Here is a 16644-nt window from a genome sequence, read left to right on the forward strand (position 1 = left end):
CTTTGGTCTAGTGGCTAATTTATGAGGCAGCAGACCTCACGGTTCTAGGTTCAATACCAGTCGGGTCAATAAAATGTTACATATGGTAATGTTATAATGGTTTTATATATCAAGAAATATACAATTATAGTTTTGTATGTTGGCAGTGTTTTCGCACCGATAGTCGTGCGCCGGAACTTTTTCGCGTCGTGTCAGATTGCCACCCCATTGAATTATTAATGTAGAAGAACCATGAATGTACTTGTGCATTCAAATACGTAATAATTAACGCATTTAAGCATAGATTACATAAGGCACATTGATTTTACGCAGTAGTGAGTCATTAATGGGCCGTTACTAAACACTAAAGCTTTAAGCAAATCTCTATTTTATCACGTAAATGCGTTAAGTATTTTGTACCTGATAAATCCCGATATAACAGGAAAGTGAGTCCGATAAACACACTATTGGTTTCAAAATTACAGAGCACTTAAGTTAATTAGGCGGGCGTTTACTTTGATAACAACTCTTAGGATATTCTCTACATATCGCCAACGCCTCGGTCTCTTTCAAAAATCAGCCGGATTGCGCCTCGGAATTGTGTTAAAAGACAGCACATAGACAATCCATACAGCATTGGTATAGGAAATTCATATGATTCCATTTAAGCTGACAACATATGTTGTAAACAAAAAATTTAAAGGTAAAAATATTGAGTTGAATCAAGTTGAAATATTTGAAAACCATTGACAATTACGGTCTTGCTTTCGTTTGTTTGTAAGCCTGTTTCCAATTTCCAATGTTTGAACAATGTTTTCCAAACATTCTTAATATCAATTTAACAAAAATATAAATAATCAACTCCAAATTTCGGATCGAGTCAATGCTAACATTTTAGATTTATTAGGTCTCATACACATGTCTCAGAAAGAACGTAAATCCAAAACTTACATCTGATGTCTCTACAGAGTAATTGATTAATAAGTACGACCGTTGTACGTACAAACTTCTGCAGTATTTACTGGTGGTAGGGCTTTGTGCAAGCTCGTCTGGTAGGTACCACCCACAGACCAGATAATTAAATAATGGGTTAGAATATAGATGAAAGAATTAGGCAACATTCAGTTCCTGAATTGGAATATAATAATAATAATATCCTTTACATTTTTCACACACGGCCATCTTTCCAATTTAAGCTTGTACAAAGCTTGTGCTATGGAAACCAGACAACTGATATATTATATTTACATATACTACTTTTATTTTGTAAATACATACTTATATAGATAATTACACCCAGACTCAAGACATACAGACATGTTCATGCACACAAATTTTTGTCCTGGGTGGGAATCGAACCCACAACCTTCGGCGTGAAAGGCAAGTATCTACCAACCACGCCAACCGGCTCGTATAAGTAAGGCTGTTAGTGTTTATAAAACAAAATTGAATAATAAATTTCTATTATTGGTTTTAGTGAGTAAAAAGTTCCTAAAAAAGGGTAAGGTACCAAAAAAAATGTGGTTAGAAAAAGAAATTTAAACTGATGATTGTCAGTTCAAAACTTCAAACACAGACATGAACCACAGAATATTCAAGTGTATACAACACTAGTATCCGCCAATCCGCTTTGGAGAAGCGTTGTGGAATTATCAATTAACCATCTCCTTAAAAGTGGAGAAAGGCACCCCAGCAATGGGACATTCACGGGCTGTCTTATTTTATCCAGCAATCACGCAAATCTTAAACGACTTAAGTTTTGACGATGTTATTACAGTACCAATGTTAACGGATGATGGTGACAACTTACCATCAAACGACCCATTTGCAATCTGCCTACCTAATTTAAATTTAAAAAAATAAACAGACTCGCCACCAACCGAGAACTTTAAGTATGAGATTTAAAAACAAAACGTCCATGACGATAGAGATGACAGAATAAATAGGAAAAACATACATCATCGCTCTACGTCCCTTTTCTAAAACACTGATCAACGTCAGATATACTTATATGATTAAATACGGAACACTCATTGGCTGCTACAACACATTGCGTCATTGGCTGCTATCGACCAATGGCCATTCAGATTAGAGTCACATTCGTCTGACTTTGACATTGGAATGCCAAGTGATTTTGCATGTCAAATTATAAACCAACCAGTATTAAAAAACGGCAGTTTCCTTAATAAAAACTTATGTATTTAACTCAATTAATACAAACAGTGAAATCCACTTTTCCACCCATTATTTCACCGACCAACACTGATGTCTTGGATTTCTTCGTTCGATTTGCAGAGTGAGTGGACAAGTGTAACTATAGGCACAAGGGACATAACATCTTACTTCCCAAGGTTGGTGGTGAATTGCCGATATCTGGGATGGTTAACATTTAAAATACCAGTGTCTATGGTGGTGATCACTAACCAGAAAAAAATAACTGAATTATTAAGGAATGCAACATGTATAGTTTATATAAATAAACTAACACATAAATGCGTTCAAACTTTGCTTTGTTGATATATAACCGTTCTTTAATAGATTATGAGTTTAAAAAAAACGAGCCCATACTGAAACTGAGTTGATAGGGTTTCTATAACGTTGCGTGTCACTTAATCCGAGTAGGTATTAGTAAAGTACCTGGGGTACAATTCTACTAACTTATAACGGTTACGACGCGTTTCAGATTGTTTTCCTCACAAATATAAACCTCAGTTGCTTCGTAACTGAGAGCCAATCCTACTAAATAAAAGCGATTACGATATGTTCATAATATTATTTCAACACACCTTCGACGTATCAGCATCTAAATCGTTGTGTTCATAAATATGTAAACGATTAACGATAACGTTTCGATTCGAATGCGATAAAGTGAAAATTTGTTAGTAGAATTGTCGCCTGTGATGCCCTCCGCATATTTCTTTTATGGATATTTAAAAATGTATATGACCTGCCTTGTAGTATATTACAATTCTATCCGTTATAACCAATCGATCGTCTCATAGTTGCACGCAAGCGTTCACCTTTATAATATTAATAATGCATTTTATATGACAATAAATTAATATTTTTTTATTTAAATATTCTAGAGCTAAAATTAAAACAAACAATACATTACAAATTTAATAAAAACACGCCGTCCAAAAGATTGTAATGTGGCCATCGTACCCAAGACGCTGGCATTATTGCCTCTCTGCACCGCTAGACTCAGCCTTTGGGCTAAATAAGCGCCAGCTCTTGGGTCACCAGCAGTGTAGACCAGTTTCTTTGAGAGATCTTTTATATTTTTTTTAGTATCAAATGAATGAATTTGAATGACTCAAAGTTGAATCGTAAAATTGTTAAAAGTTTGCATATATATGCGTTTATTTGGTTTTTTATTTTGTTGTAAAATTCTTAATTTCATTTAAACTAACAGCTTTTTTTAATATTTATATAAACTTTCACTAACTTTAAGAATTTCCGAGAGAAAAACCCAGATTTGAATCCAGGACCTCGCGATCTGCAGCCTCATATCTAGCCACTAGACTAACCAAGCATACAATCGCTCGCTGTACAATTCAATGAAACATCACACGCTGAAGATCATACATTAATATCTAAACAAAAATGTTATTGTATGCAAGACCTGCTATTATAACATAATAATCAACTTTGATTCTGTTTTGATGTTGATGTAGAGTAAAGAAAATTCTAAAAACATAGTCATTAGTTCTAGTTGCTGCATTTGCCAGAAAATCCTCCTCACCTTAACACATAAGCGCTCACAACAACATCGAATGCTTTTGTTTTCATTGCGTTTAAACAAAGCACCCTTACGTTTTTACGTAAGGTAAAAGCCGCAATGGACAATTATTTAACTGAAATCATTTGACTACATTATAACGATAGTAGAATTGATAAAGAAACATTTAATCGCGAAAATATTAATTTTAAAATGAGTATTATAAATTATGAAACCAAATAGCTTTCGGTGAGTTTTGCAGATTACTTTTAAGCAAGAGGGATTTTTAAATCATTTCATTACAATTAATTTTTATAATAATATTTATTTTATAGAATATATATTTCCCTCTTTGTCGGGTGGATTTCCGTAGAGTAGAAAACAGAGAAACCTTAATACGTTTGCGTCGTAAAAACTTTCATGATCATCATTACCATCACTTTACTTGCTTTGAGTTAAGTAGTAAGTATAAGGAATTATTAAAAAAACACCAAATATTATTAGATTTTTGTTGTAAAAAACAATCACTTTCGTACTATACTGGATTATAAATAAATTCAACGCGCCTCAATCTGCGAGTTTAATTTAGGTTTACTTCTCATTTTTTTTTTACTCTTAGGACTTATCCATATTTAAAACCAGTGTAAGGTTTGCAACACACTATGATAACTAATACAATGTCACTTGTCCCTATTCCGGCGTGTTGTTACGTTGATGTAATTTCGTGTTTCCACAGCAATTAGAGGAATGGCGACGGCAGTATTTGGGTTACGTTCGTTACAAAAACGTCAAGCTAGATTCTTTTTCAATACTTCCGTAGATAATTCTCGTTCAACTTTTATGATTTTAAATATGATATCTATTTACGCGCCTTAGGGGTAAGCGAATCATTCGTCGTTACAGAAAATGGTATGACGCTCTCTACTTCTTTGTGTGCGTGGCGCGTATACTATATAGAAACTTCTTTGTTATATATAAGTACAATGATAAGAAAAATATACTTATTTTTTAACGAAACTTAAGTTCTTATTCTTTTTACTCAATATTTATTTAATAATAATAATAATAATATCCTGGGACATTTTTCACACACGGCCATCTGATCCCAAATTAAGCTTGTACAAAGCTTGTGCTATGGACACCAGACAACTGATATACTACATATACTACTTTTTTTGTAAATACATACTTATATAGATAATTACACCCAGACTCAGGACAAACATACATGTTCATGCACACAAATGTCTGTCCTGGGTGGGAATCGAACCCACAACCTTCGGCGTGAAAGGCAAGTGTTCTACCAACCACGTCAACCGGCTCGTCAAATTTATTTATTGGTTTTCTTTTAAAATTCTATTCTGGGTACACGAAGGTCACTTTTTTTTATTCACAGTAATATATATAATCTAATATATAATTAGATATTTAAAAAAATAATTGTGTCGTGGATTATCCTTTGTAATATAACAGTTTGGAACGAATTTGTATTAATAATGATTGTATTAAATACAACAGAAGCAATATAATAATTAAATACGATTGAATAAACGAAAAACAAAATATAATTAATATATTTTTTAAATGATTACTTTTACTGTCGAAGTCTAACACTTGTTGTGGGTGATGCGTTACTTCGTTCTGACCACTTTTTAAGAACAGTTTTCCATTTCATCTCTATACGATTGTATAGAGATTTTTATTAATGACATAAATATAGTCAATTCCAATCGGAGAAGGACCTGATATAAAACTTACATTTACATTTTCCATGGGAATAGCTAATACCTCTGCTTTATTATTGCACTATTTATGTTTATTTATTATTTTTGTTAACATAAAACCGTCTTCTATTTGTAATTTTGTAATTGAGTCTCTGTTGCTTGAATAAATATATTATTATTATTTATTACGCACTGCAAACAGTTTTTGAGTGATATATCTTTGACCGTAACAGCCTGTGAATGTCCCACTGCTGGGCTAAAGGCCTCCTCTCTTCTTTTTGAGGAGAAGGTTATATAGGTATATCTTTATTTATAAATAAAAGTGATCTTAATAAATTAATATTTAATTAATTGTATTGTATTATAATATAACAAAGTTTCGATAATAATTGTTATTGGAATAGACTATATAAGTATCAGCATATGAGATACTAGAAAAATAGCAAAGACAAAAATGTGAATGTTATATGAATACATTATACATAAATGCATAGGAAACGAATCAATTTCTCTGTTCCACTTTAAAGTGAGCTATTGTACGCATAGTTTCACATACGACCTTTTGATGTAACAGTAACGATAAGCTATTATACAATTGTACATCGTATAAAAGACTACAGTTGTTCTCATGTTATGTAAAAGAACATTATTTCCTTGATAACAATTGGTACACAAATAGAATACTCTAATTTATACTATTGCTATTCTGTAAGAACTTCGTATCACACTCGTGAAATGTTGAAAACCGACTTACATTTATTCTTTATTTATTTAAAGTAGGTAAGCAGAGTCATGTCACTTTTCTTGTTACACTGGCTCACTAACCTTACTGTAAAAAACGGAACACAACAATACCAAGTTTTGTTGCTTGGTAGAATATGTGATAAGTGGGTTGTACAGTGGCGTGGTTATCATAGGGCAAGGCGGTGCGGTGCACCAGGGCCTCTTAAGGTAACATATGATATAGATTTCTATGTTAGTAAAAAATACCAAATATTACGTATTTGTATGTGTTAATTTTCATTCTTATTTGAACTTTATTAGATATATATTTTTTATACTTTGGCGACATCTATACCAATCAATGTAACGCTGCTCCGTGGCCTTAATTTGCCTAGCTATGCTACTCGTGGTACCTACCTAGAACTTCTTGCAAAAAACTCTACAGTAACAATCTGTGAATGTCCCACTGTTGGGCTAAAACCTCCTCTCCTTTTTGAGAAGGTTTGGACCTTATTCCACCACGCTGCTCCAATGCGGGTTGGTAAAATACACATGTGACATAATTTTAATGAAATTAGACACATGCAGGTTTCCTCACGATGTTTTCCTTCACCGTCAAGCACGAGATGAATTATAATCACAAATTTAGCACATGAAAATTCAGTGGTGCTTGCCCGGGTTTGAATCCACGATCTTCGGTTAAGCTTTACGCGTTCTAACCACTCGGCCATCTCGTCACAAAACCCTACCACCAAATAAATAAGTAAAGTAAATTGATGCGTCTTTATAATGTTAGAATAAATTATAGTCAATAGTTGTCGAATATGACTTTCTGATATTTCACGATCTTGTTGTGGGCGAGTTTCAAATTTTTACAGTACAATTCTTACAGTACAGCTTTTACATATTAAAAAAGTTTTTTATTTCTTAAAACATTTTTAGGTGGTATAGCTCGCATGTTGGTTTCTTTGTTTGAGTTATATGTGTGTCAAACACTACGTGGTAAATCTCATATATAGAATATCATATCGTTTTATATGTTTTATTAATATTCGATATACAAGTCGAGATGGCCCAGCGGCAAGAACGCGTGAATCTTAACCGATGAACGTGGGTTCAAACCCGGGCAAGCACCTATGAATTTTCATGTGCTTAATTTCTGTTTATAATTCATCTCGTGCTTTTCGGTGAAGGAAAACATCGTGAGGAAACCTGCATGTGTCTAATTTCATCGAAATTCTGCCACATGTGTATTCCACCAACCCGCATTGGAGCAGCGTGGTGGAATAAGCTCCAAACCTTCTCCCCAAAAAGGGAGAGGAGGCCTTAGTCCAGCAGTGGGACATAAACAGGCTGTTACTGATACGAGTTAATATAACCTCTTTGTGTCATATTTATGATGTACCATAAAATAAAATGAAAACAGTTTAGTGCCCTAATCTACTATACTTTATAATGAGTAAATAAACATATTAAATCTGTATATTAATTCTGTGTAATTACAGGCCCAAGGGACATAAAATCTTAGTACCCAAGGTGGCGCATTGGCTTTGTAAGCGATGGTTGATACTTCTTACAATGCCAATGTCTAAGGGCGTTTGGTGATCACTTACCATCAGGTGGCCCATATGCTGGTCCGCCTTCCTATTCTATAAAAAAAATATCTAAATATTTTTTAACAGATTTTTAAATAAAAAATATTATAATTCGTTTAAATTAATCAAGAACAATACTATGATAAATTAAACGACGCCTGAATTAGAAAACGATATTGACACAAAATACAATTTTTGTTAATGCCATTTCATTAATTTTTTTCTTCGTTCTCTATATTTAACCGCGGTACTCTAAAAACGTATCGCTAACCACACGCGTGGTAACTTTGCTAGCTCCCCTCTCCCCCTTCGCCCCGGAGCCGCGCCGGCATCGGGTCGCGACCGGAATTCCAGGGAACGTATTAATAACGTATTATTTTCATATTTTTTTTAATTAATTGAATAACGACGAGCGGAAAAGTTATTCAAACGTACTTATATTTTATATAAATAATACTGTATGTAAGAATATTTATTTTTCACTATTTAAGTTTTGTACAAAACATATATTTATCAATTAGCAAATCGAACTTGTACATATCAAACGCTGAACTGCCTTTCCTGCATATTACTGTTCGATAAAAACCTGGGCTGGGCTTTGCTCTTGTAGTTTTGCACGAGCTCATCCAGAAATTGCAATGTTTAAAAAAAGATTGAGTAAGCCAGTGTAATAACATGCATGCCGTGACGGTGTGACATGTGAAATAAAATATTTTTTCAACTACTCAAAAAAGAATTAAAAACAAAATATATCAGATACATCCCTAACGTTCGAACATCACTATTTCCGAGACGAGATCTTGTGTTTAATTACAGCTCTTGAACTAATGCAAGCATGTGCAATATGCATGTCGCAAGAGTTACATGTGGTACCAACAGACTGCAATACAATTTGTTCGTTTCCTAGAACTATTTATAGAACACTGTTTTATTTTAAGATGATTAGCTTTTGAGCATGCACTAAGGATGCGGTATGCCAGCGAGTGGGTTCCGAGGAACGATAGGATTCCATGAGTAAGTCAGTGTTTGTGCATTATTTATAAAAAACAAACAAAATTTATCGATTTTTCAATTCTGTAACGCAGCCTGTATGTAACTTACGTTACACGTAATTCGGTAGCTTATGCCAAGTATGAAATACAACCCCAAAACACGCGTTGAGATATTGTTTCCTGTTGCGGTTTAGTGGTTCGCTTTGTTATGTTGTTTGAATGTAATCTTGTCTGTTCGCAAAAGAGTCTTACTGTGTATCGTGTACGACTTATTTTATTAAAAACAATTTAATTTATAATTACAAATAATACTTTAACTATAATGATAATTGATGATCTTTTTTTTCATCATTGTAACTTTTTTTTAAATTAAAGCTAAAATTAATTGGTTATTAATAAATTCAACTAAAAGTTAAATAAAAACAAAATACACATTACAAATTTATAGAAAAAATTAAACTTTAATGTTTTACATACCTATACATATATATAAGAATAATTGATTAGCTGTATGACAAATCCAATCACAAGGCTATCAGTCTGAAAATTGGCATACGGGTTCCTTTTACAGAGTAGGTCAGCACCAAGGAAAGATTTTTGAAAATTTAACCCCTAAGGTAGATGATAAAGGGAAAAGTTTGTATGAAAAGCGTGTGTTTGTGTATGTGTGTTTTAGATAAAGGTGATGTAATTAATCATTATCTATTACTCACCAGCGGTCTGTCAGCGCTCGGGGCTCTGTCCACGCTTCACGCAAAACTCGAAGGGCTTCACGTAGTGCTGGGGATGCGTGTCTGGCTTGAACACCTGGAACATGTTTTAGGTCATTAAAGTATTCCTTATATTTTTTTTTTTGCATTAGAGCCCATGTCCTGTTGCTAATAGCTTTTTAGTTGCTAACAATAACTGGGCGGATTTGATATTAGTGACGTCACAATGTATGCTATAAGTAATTAGTTTTCGATATCTTACATAATAAGTTGTCATATGTGCTTTCGATTTAACTTTTTATTGAATTAAATCGATTCATTTATACTCACTATTATTTATTTTCTACATTATTTGTTTATAGGGATTATAATCAAATCAGTGTTATAATGATAAAAAAAATCCGCAGTCAAAATTATTCACCTATACTTTATTTAGAAGATTATAGAATTAGAGTTTAACTGAAAAAAATACGATCATCATTACTATCTTTAAATGTATAATTCGTCTGTACGTGTGTATGTCATTGATCTCTTCTTAAACGGCTGGACTGATTTTGATGATATTTTTGTATGTATTACTGTTTCGTTTAGGTTGGTCCCGGTATTTGACGCTGCGATTCGATTTTTTTTATTTGAGATTTGATTTTAAGTTATAAATCCATTGATGAATACTTAGATCGCTAAATAAATAATTTAGTAAGAAAGGGAATTTAACATTTCATTTATACGACACAATATTCTCACTAATTTTCGTCCGCAGCTTCGCCCGCGTCTGGGGGGGGGGCAGATGTTATGTACCATGTCTTGTGTACTCCTGAGAACGTGTATGCAAAATTTCATGATAGTCGGTTGAGTAGTTAAGACGTAAAAACTTAACATACAAACAAACTCACTTTCATATATATAATATTAAACATGAAAAAACAGCCAATTTGAATAACACAGTATTTTATGAGCCGTCTTTATAGTCCAGTATATAGAAACGAGAAAATAAAACATTTTACAGGCGATATTTCGTGTTTCTTGTATCTTACTATTAATATAAATTGACTGCCTCGTTGGTCTAGTGGCTAGATGCAAGGTCGCAGACCGGAGAAGGCCGGAGATCCTGGGTTCAAATCCCAGGTCGGGCCATTAAAAGTTATACTTCCTTCAAACGAGGCGTGAAGAGGCATCTTGCGGGCCGGCAAGGCGAAGGCGGCTAGTGCAGAACATTTTTCCCGTCTGTACTGGCCGTCGTCGCGTTTGGACTCTACTACCACTTACCATCAGGTGGAGTAGAGTCATTTGCCCTCCCGGCGAATATAAAAAAAAAAAGCCAAGTTAAAACAATCTCACAACGTAGTATTGACGTTTTTATCTGTTATATGCATATTTCTTTTTTATGTCTATTTTATGCTGTGTGAACTCGGTACCCGACTTTGGAAAATCGATTTTATTCTTATAGATATTCGTATGTACTTGATTGTGGTAACATTGTTTTCGTTTGTAATTAAGCTCAAAAAAATAAATAAAACGCATCGAAAAAAACTCATCTCCCAGTTTTGTTGGCACTCAAAATTAATAGTTGATTCTAGAACCGAATGTTGTAATTACTGTCTTTTTTATTTTCTTATTTTATAGTAGTTTGCTTTTATTTATCTTTTTTAAATTCTAATAATTTCTAAAAAAAAGATAGATAGTTTCGTGCACAGTATTGTATTTTACCTGTTATTTATACTTAAAGAATGTGGTTGCTTAAAAACCCTTTTGTTTTTATTTTATTATTATACCTTTAACGTTCATACAAGCCGAGATGGCCCAGTGGTTAGAACGCGTGAATCTTAACCGATGAGTGTGTGTTCAAACCCGGGCAAGCACCACTGAATTTTCATTTGCTTACATTGTGTGTTTATAATTCATCTCGTGCTTGACGGTGAAGGAAAACATCGTGAGGAAACCTGCATGTGTCTAATTTCATTGAAATTCTGCTACATATGTATTCTACCAACCCGCATTGGAGCAGCGTGGTGGAATAAAACCTTCTCCTCAAAAGGGAGAGGAGGCTTTAGCCCAGCAGTGGGACATTTACAGGCTGTTACTGTACTGTACTGTAACGTTCATGTTAATTTTACCCTTATGAAGTCAGAACGCACATGTTAAATAAACATGTTCGCTCGATGTAGCGTTAATTTTTTATTAACTTTCCGTAGCTGTTTTTAAATCGCAGGGTCTTGTGACTCGTAGGTCACTTCAAGTAATTAAGGAAATTCAACCATAAGTAGTTTTATGTGACTAATTTCTACGAATGGTGTATAATATATTTAAGTCGATTTTTGAGTATATATTTATTTTACAGTAAAACTAAACGAATGTTAGTCATAATGGTCTCGATTTGATAAACGATGATGACAGTTATGTTGATGAGATGATGAGTCTTAAGACTGACTCTAAAAACTGAAGTAAAAAAAAAGTATTTTTTTTTAAATAAATAAAGCTTATTGTACTGTAAATGTTATGTTATTTAAGATAAACAAACACGCTTTCACATTTATAATATTCAGAAGGATGTATTTCATTTAGCTCACCTGTGAGGTGTAAATGAGTATCTCTCATTATACCTGTAATAAGTATCACCGAGGTGAATCCGCATCACTGTGGTAAGACAGGTAACCTTTATAAAACCTGTCGTCTGTACAATCAGACGAGCATTGAAACAGTGATTTGTTATGAACACGTTATCAATACTTGAGCCAGCAAGACCTAATTAACCCAATTTACAGTACCAGTTTTCTCAATATCGACGTATAGTTGGTTGATACCATTGGATTTGATACCTAATCTGATTATATGTTGTTTTATGATAACTCATTAATTCAACTTGAACCGAGATGCAGTGAGCGGAATACGCGAATCTTAACCTATAATTGTGGGACCCATTACTGGCAAATGTAGTATCTTAGCAACGTTTTCAATTATTTATTTTATTTGAACTAAAACTTTTATTGAAGAATACATCATAAGCTCGTCTGCACCACCAAAGTACCGCGACAAAAAATTTAATAAATCCTTTGAAATCTTAATAATTTATTTGAATTTGTATTCAGTTGTGTCCAACTTTAAATGATTTGTCAGCTGTCAATATTATGACCTCCTGACGACCAGTCTGTCAATATTACAGTGCAAATGTCAGCTGTCCATATAATGACATCCTGACGACCAGTCTGTCAATATTACAGTGCAAATGTCAGCTGTCCATATAATGACATCTTGACGACCAGTATGTCAATATTACAGTGCAAATGTCAGCTGTCCATATAATGACATCCTGACGATCAGTCTGTCAATATTACAGTGCAAATGTCAGCTGTCCATATAATGACATCCAGACGACCAGTCTGTCAATATCACAGTGCAAATGTCAGCTGTCCATATAATGACATCTTGACGACCAGTATGTCAATATTACAGTGCAAATGTCAGCTGTCCATATAATGACATCCTGACGATCAGTCTGTCAATATTACAGTGCAAATGTCAGCTGTCCATATAATGACATCCAGACGACCAGTCTGTCAATATCACAGTGCAAATGTCAGCTGTCCATATAATGACATCCTGACGACCAGTCTGTCAATATTACAGTGCAAATGTCAGCTGTCCATATAATGACATCCTGACGACCAGTCTGTCAATATTACAGTGCAAATGTCAGCTGTCCATAAAATGACATTCTGACGACCAGTCTGTAAATATTACAGTGCAAATGTCAGCTGTCCATAAAATGACATCCTGACGACCAGTCTGTCAATATTACAGTGCAAATGTCAGCTGTCCATATAATGACATCCTGACGACCAGTCTGTCAATATTACAGTGCAAATGTCAGCTGTCCATACAATGAAATCCTGACGACCAGTCTATCAATATTACATTGCAAATGTGAGCTGTCCATATAATGATTTTCTGACGCCCAGTCCGTCAGTAACAAATACATCATTAGCTCGTCCACCAAAGTACCCCAACAAAAAACTTAATGAATGCATTGAAATCTAAATAATTTATTGGAATTTGTATATAGTCTTTAGTTGTGTCTAACTTCTCTCTCTAGCTCGCGGCCTCTCAGACCAAAGGCCCAGACATATTAACTAAACACTACCACAGATGCACTCTCTATTGCTGTTTAATATCAGGATCTGTTTTTAAATTATTATTTAATTGGATGTGGACCTGTTCTTCCGCGGGTGACCTGTTCCGCCATAAAGGAACATTTACAAGTTTTATGAAGATACTTGGACATGTAACTTGAACGCACTGTTCCACATAAACGGGATGTATGTTGGTGGTCACCCGAAAGGGCAGGTTCAAGATTAGCTGGTTTTTTAAGTAATATTATGCTTACCTCGTTTGTATATTGACCTGATTTAATTTAAGGCTTTTAATCTCAAACTGACCGGGTGCAGGGTTCAAATCCAAGGTCAGTTCAATAATAAGGTATTGGGTTGTTCTCTCAAAGAATCTCAGTAGCAGCGCGGAGTCTGATAGTTGGAAGTGTGTACAGTCCCGTGCCTCGGAAAGCACGAAAAGCCGTTGGCCCTGCTCATTCCAGTCGTCGTCATCATCATCATGTCTTCAAATTATAATGTTATCAAGCGTTTAATATCTGTTATGTAAGTTCATATGGAATTCAGTAGTAGATACTGTACACGTTATGTTAGTTATCGTGATGAAAATAACAGCTTTGTATTACGTGTTCTTAAATGTATGCTGCAATTTAATAACACACTTATATTTTACGACTTTTATTGCCACACGTGATACTGTTTTCGTTCTCCGAAACATTATTGTTGCAGCACAACAAACACAGGGCTTAAAGTAGAATAAGAATATGTCTTATTTTGAAAACAAACAACTTCATTGTTAGCACATTTTGCAGTTTCTATCTTTTATCTAATAGGAAAAGATAAGAAATAATATATAGGTACATCACGGCTTCCGATTGTAATATATCGTATTCTGGATTTTAACTGAAAATTAAACAATCTTCAGTGGATTGCGAGTGATGTTTGTCCGGGTGTGTTTACACTCAGTTTTGATAACATTGTGAAAAAAGTTGCATGTGTCGAATCAAATTCTACCACATGTGCATCCACCTGGAATAAGATTAGAGCCTTTCTAATTATACAGTGTTATTAATACTTTAATTTGTGGTGAATGGGCAAATCCAAGAAAATCTATAACCTTAAATGAAAATAAAGTTCTCGTTTAAAATGACATAAAATGATTAAAATCCTTTGCCATTTTTATATGAATTATTAGCTACTGCGTTGTTATACTGATGTTTAAAAGTTAGATTTATGACTCAGAATTTTCAGAAGATATTTTAGACACATTACAAATTGTTCATATATTTTTTTGTGTTCTGTCAACACGGTAACAGCCTGTGAATGTCCCACAGCTGGCCTAAGGCCTCTTCTCCCTTTTTGAGGAGAAGGTTTCGAGCTTATTTCACCACGCTGCTCCAATACTGGTTGGTGGAATATACATGTGGCAGAATTTCAGTGAAATTAGACACATGCAGGTTTCCTCATGTTGTTTTCCTTTACCGTTAAGCACGAGATGATCATGGTTAAGATGCACGCGTTCTTACCACCGGGCCATCTCGGCTTTTTTTATCTGTCTTCATTCGCTTGTAAAACGGGTTCTGTCAACATTCGCTTGTAAACCTCTTCAACCAATACTTTACTCTTAGACTACATTGATATAAAAAAGTACATGTACCGATATATGAGACTATTATCTATAAAACATTAATTACAATTGGATTTTAAAAAACCAAAAAACGAAATAGAAACTAAAACGTATCTTTGTATAATAACTACCTGCACAATATTAGTACGGCCTTATACCTCAAAATATACCTTACTTTACCTCGTTATAATATAAACATACCTTGGGATAAAACGATCGAATTTAGATAGTTTCAAACAACAAAATATGATTTTTATAATGAAGTAACCATTGAAATTGTAACGGCCTTGCGGCTTCGCTCCGGGCACATTCCACTGAATAGTTTTGCCTTCTTAATTGGTAAGGCGGTGTCATCTGCTTGTGCAGAATGCCATAAGAATAAGGATGTATACCATATATTAGCAGAATGTGTCCAAAATGAAGCAGAAAGAAATATTTTATTAATAAGATTTAATAATAATTTCTTAGATATAGGAGCTTTTAACAGCATACTAGCCTATCCTGTCTCGGATCAGGCTAGAATGTTATGTAGAGTAGTACAAGTAGGATTAAGACAGAATTATTTAATTTTTGTTATTTATAGGTTGATTTTGTAAACTGATGTATTATGTTTAGCTATTCCTATAGGGGTGGCATGATCACCCGGTGATCAAACCCCTCTTAAATAAAGACAAAAAAAAAAGAAATAACCATGAGAGCTTATTTTTCGCCTTTTCTAAGGTCTGAGCTTTCGGTGGTAGATTTTGAATAATCAATAAATAAAATTTAAAATATATTTAAAGATTTTGATTTTCAAAATTTAACTAGAAATTTTCTATTCAATGTTACGTTTTGAAATTACGTAATATATACTAATATTACATAAATGCGAAAGTAACTTATATTAACAAATTCTGGATCGTGCTAAGATTTATCCATTATAATTTTTCATCCTATATTATTATGTATTGCAGTTGTTAATAATTATATTTAAAATAAACACTTATTCTCAATCTTTTGGATTTAATAAATAATAGACATAATGTATTTTATTTAACTTAAAATATTTTACAAGTAATATTTTAATTACATTTATATGAAAATGTAAAAGGGAGCAAACGAGAGGTGAGTCCCCTTCACCTGATGGAGTGACTACCACCTCCCATGGACACCTGCAGTACATGAGCATTTGCAGGTGCGTTGCCGTGCGTTAAGAATGAGTACGCTCTTTTCTTGGAGGTTTGAATGTCCTATCGGTTCGGAAAAGTCGCCGGTGAAAGCTCGTTCCACAGAGTGGTTGTGCGAGGCAGTAAATACCTTAAAAATCGCGCTGTTGTGGATTTCTAGACATCGAGGCGGTGAGGATGGAATTTAAAATTCTGACGCGATGTCCGGAGGTGAAATTCAGCGGCCGGGACTAATCCAAACAATTCCTCAGAACACTCCCCGACATTTCTACGTAGATCCAAAGGATCAAGCCGCTCGGTAAGA

General features: G+C 34.1%; 1 protein-coding gene across 2 annotated transcripts in view; it reads right to left on the reverse strand.

Annotated features, from left to right (window-relative positions):
• Positions 1 to 16644, reverse strand: part of LOC126776471 (uncharacterized) — a 63712-nt gene that overhangs the window by 26322 nt on the left and 20746 nt on the right. For both annotated transcript variants that reach the window (XM_050499003.1, XM_050499005.1), the window contains exon 2: positions 9448 to 9541. The gene's annotated coding sequence lies outside the window, so the exon portion shown is untranslated. The remainder of the gene's footprint in view (positions 1 to 9447; positions 9542 to 16644) is intronic.

This window comes from Nymphalis io, chromosome 20 (assembly GCF_905147045.1).
Source record: "Nymphalis io chromosome 20, ilAglIoxx1.1, whole genome shotgun sequence".
Lineage (NCBI taxonomy): Eukaryota > Metazoa > Arthropoda > Insecta > Lepidoptera > Nymphalidae > Nymphalis > Nymphalis io.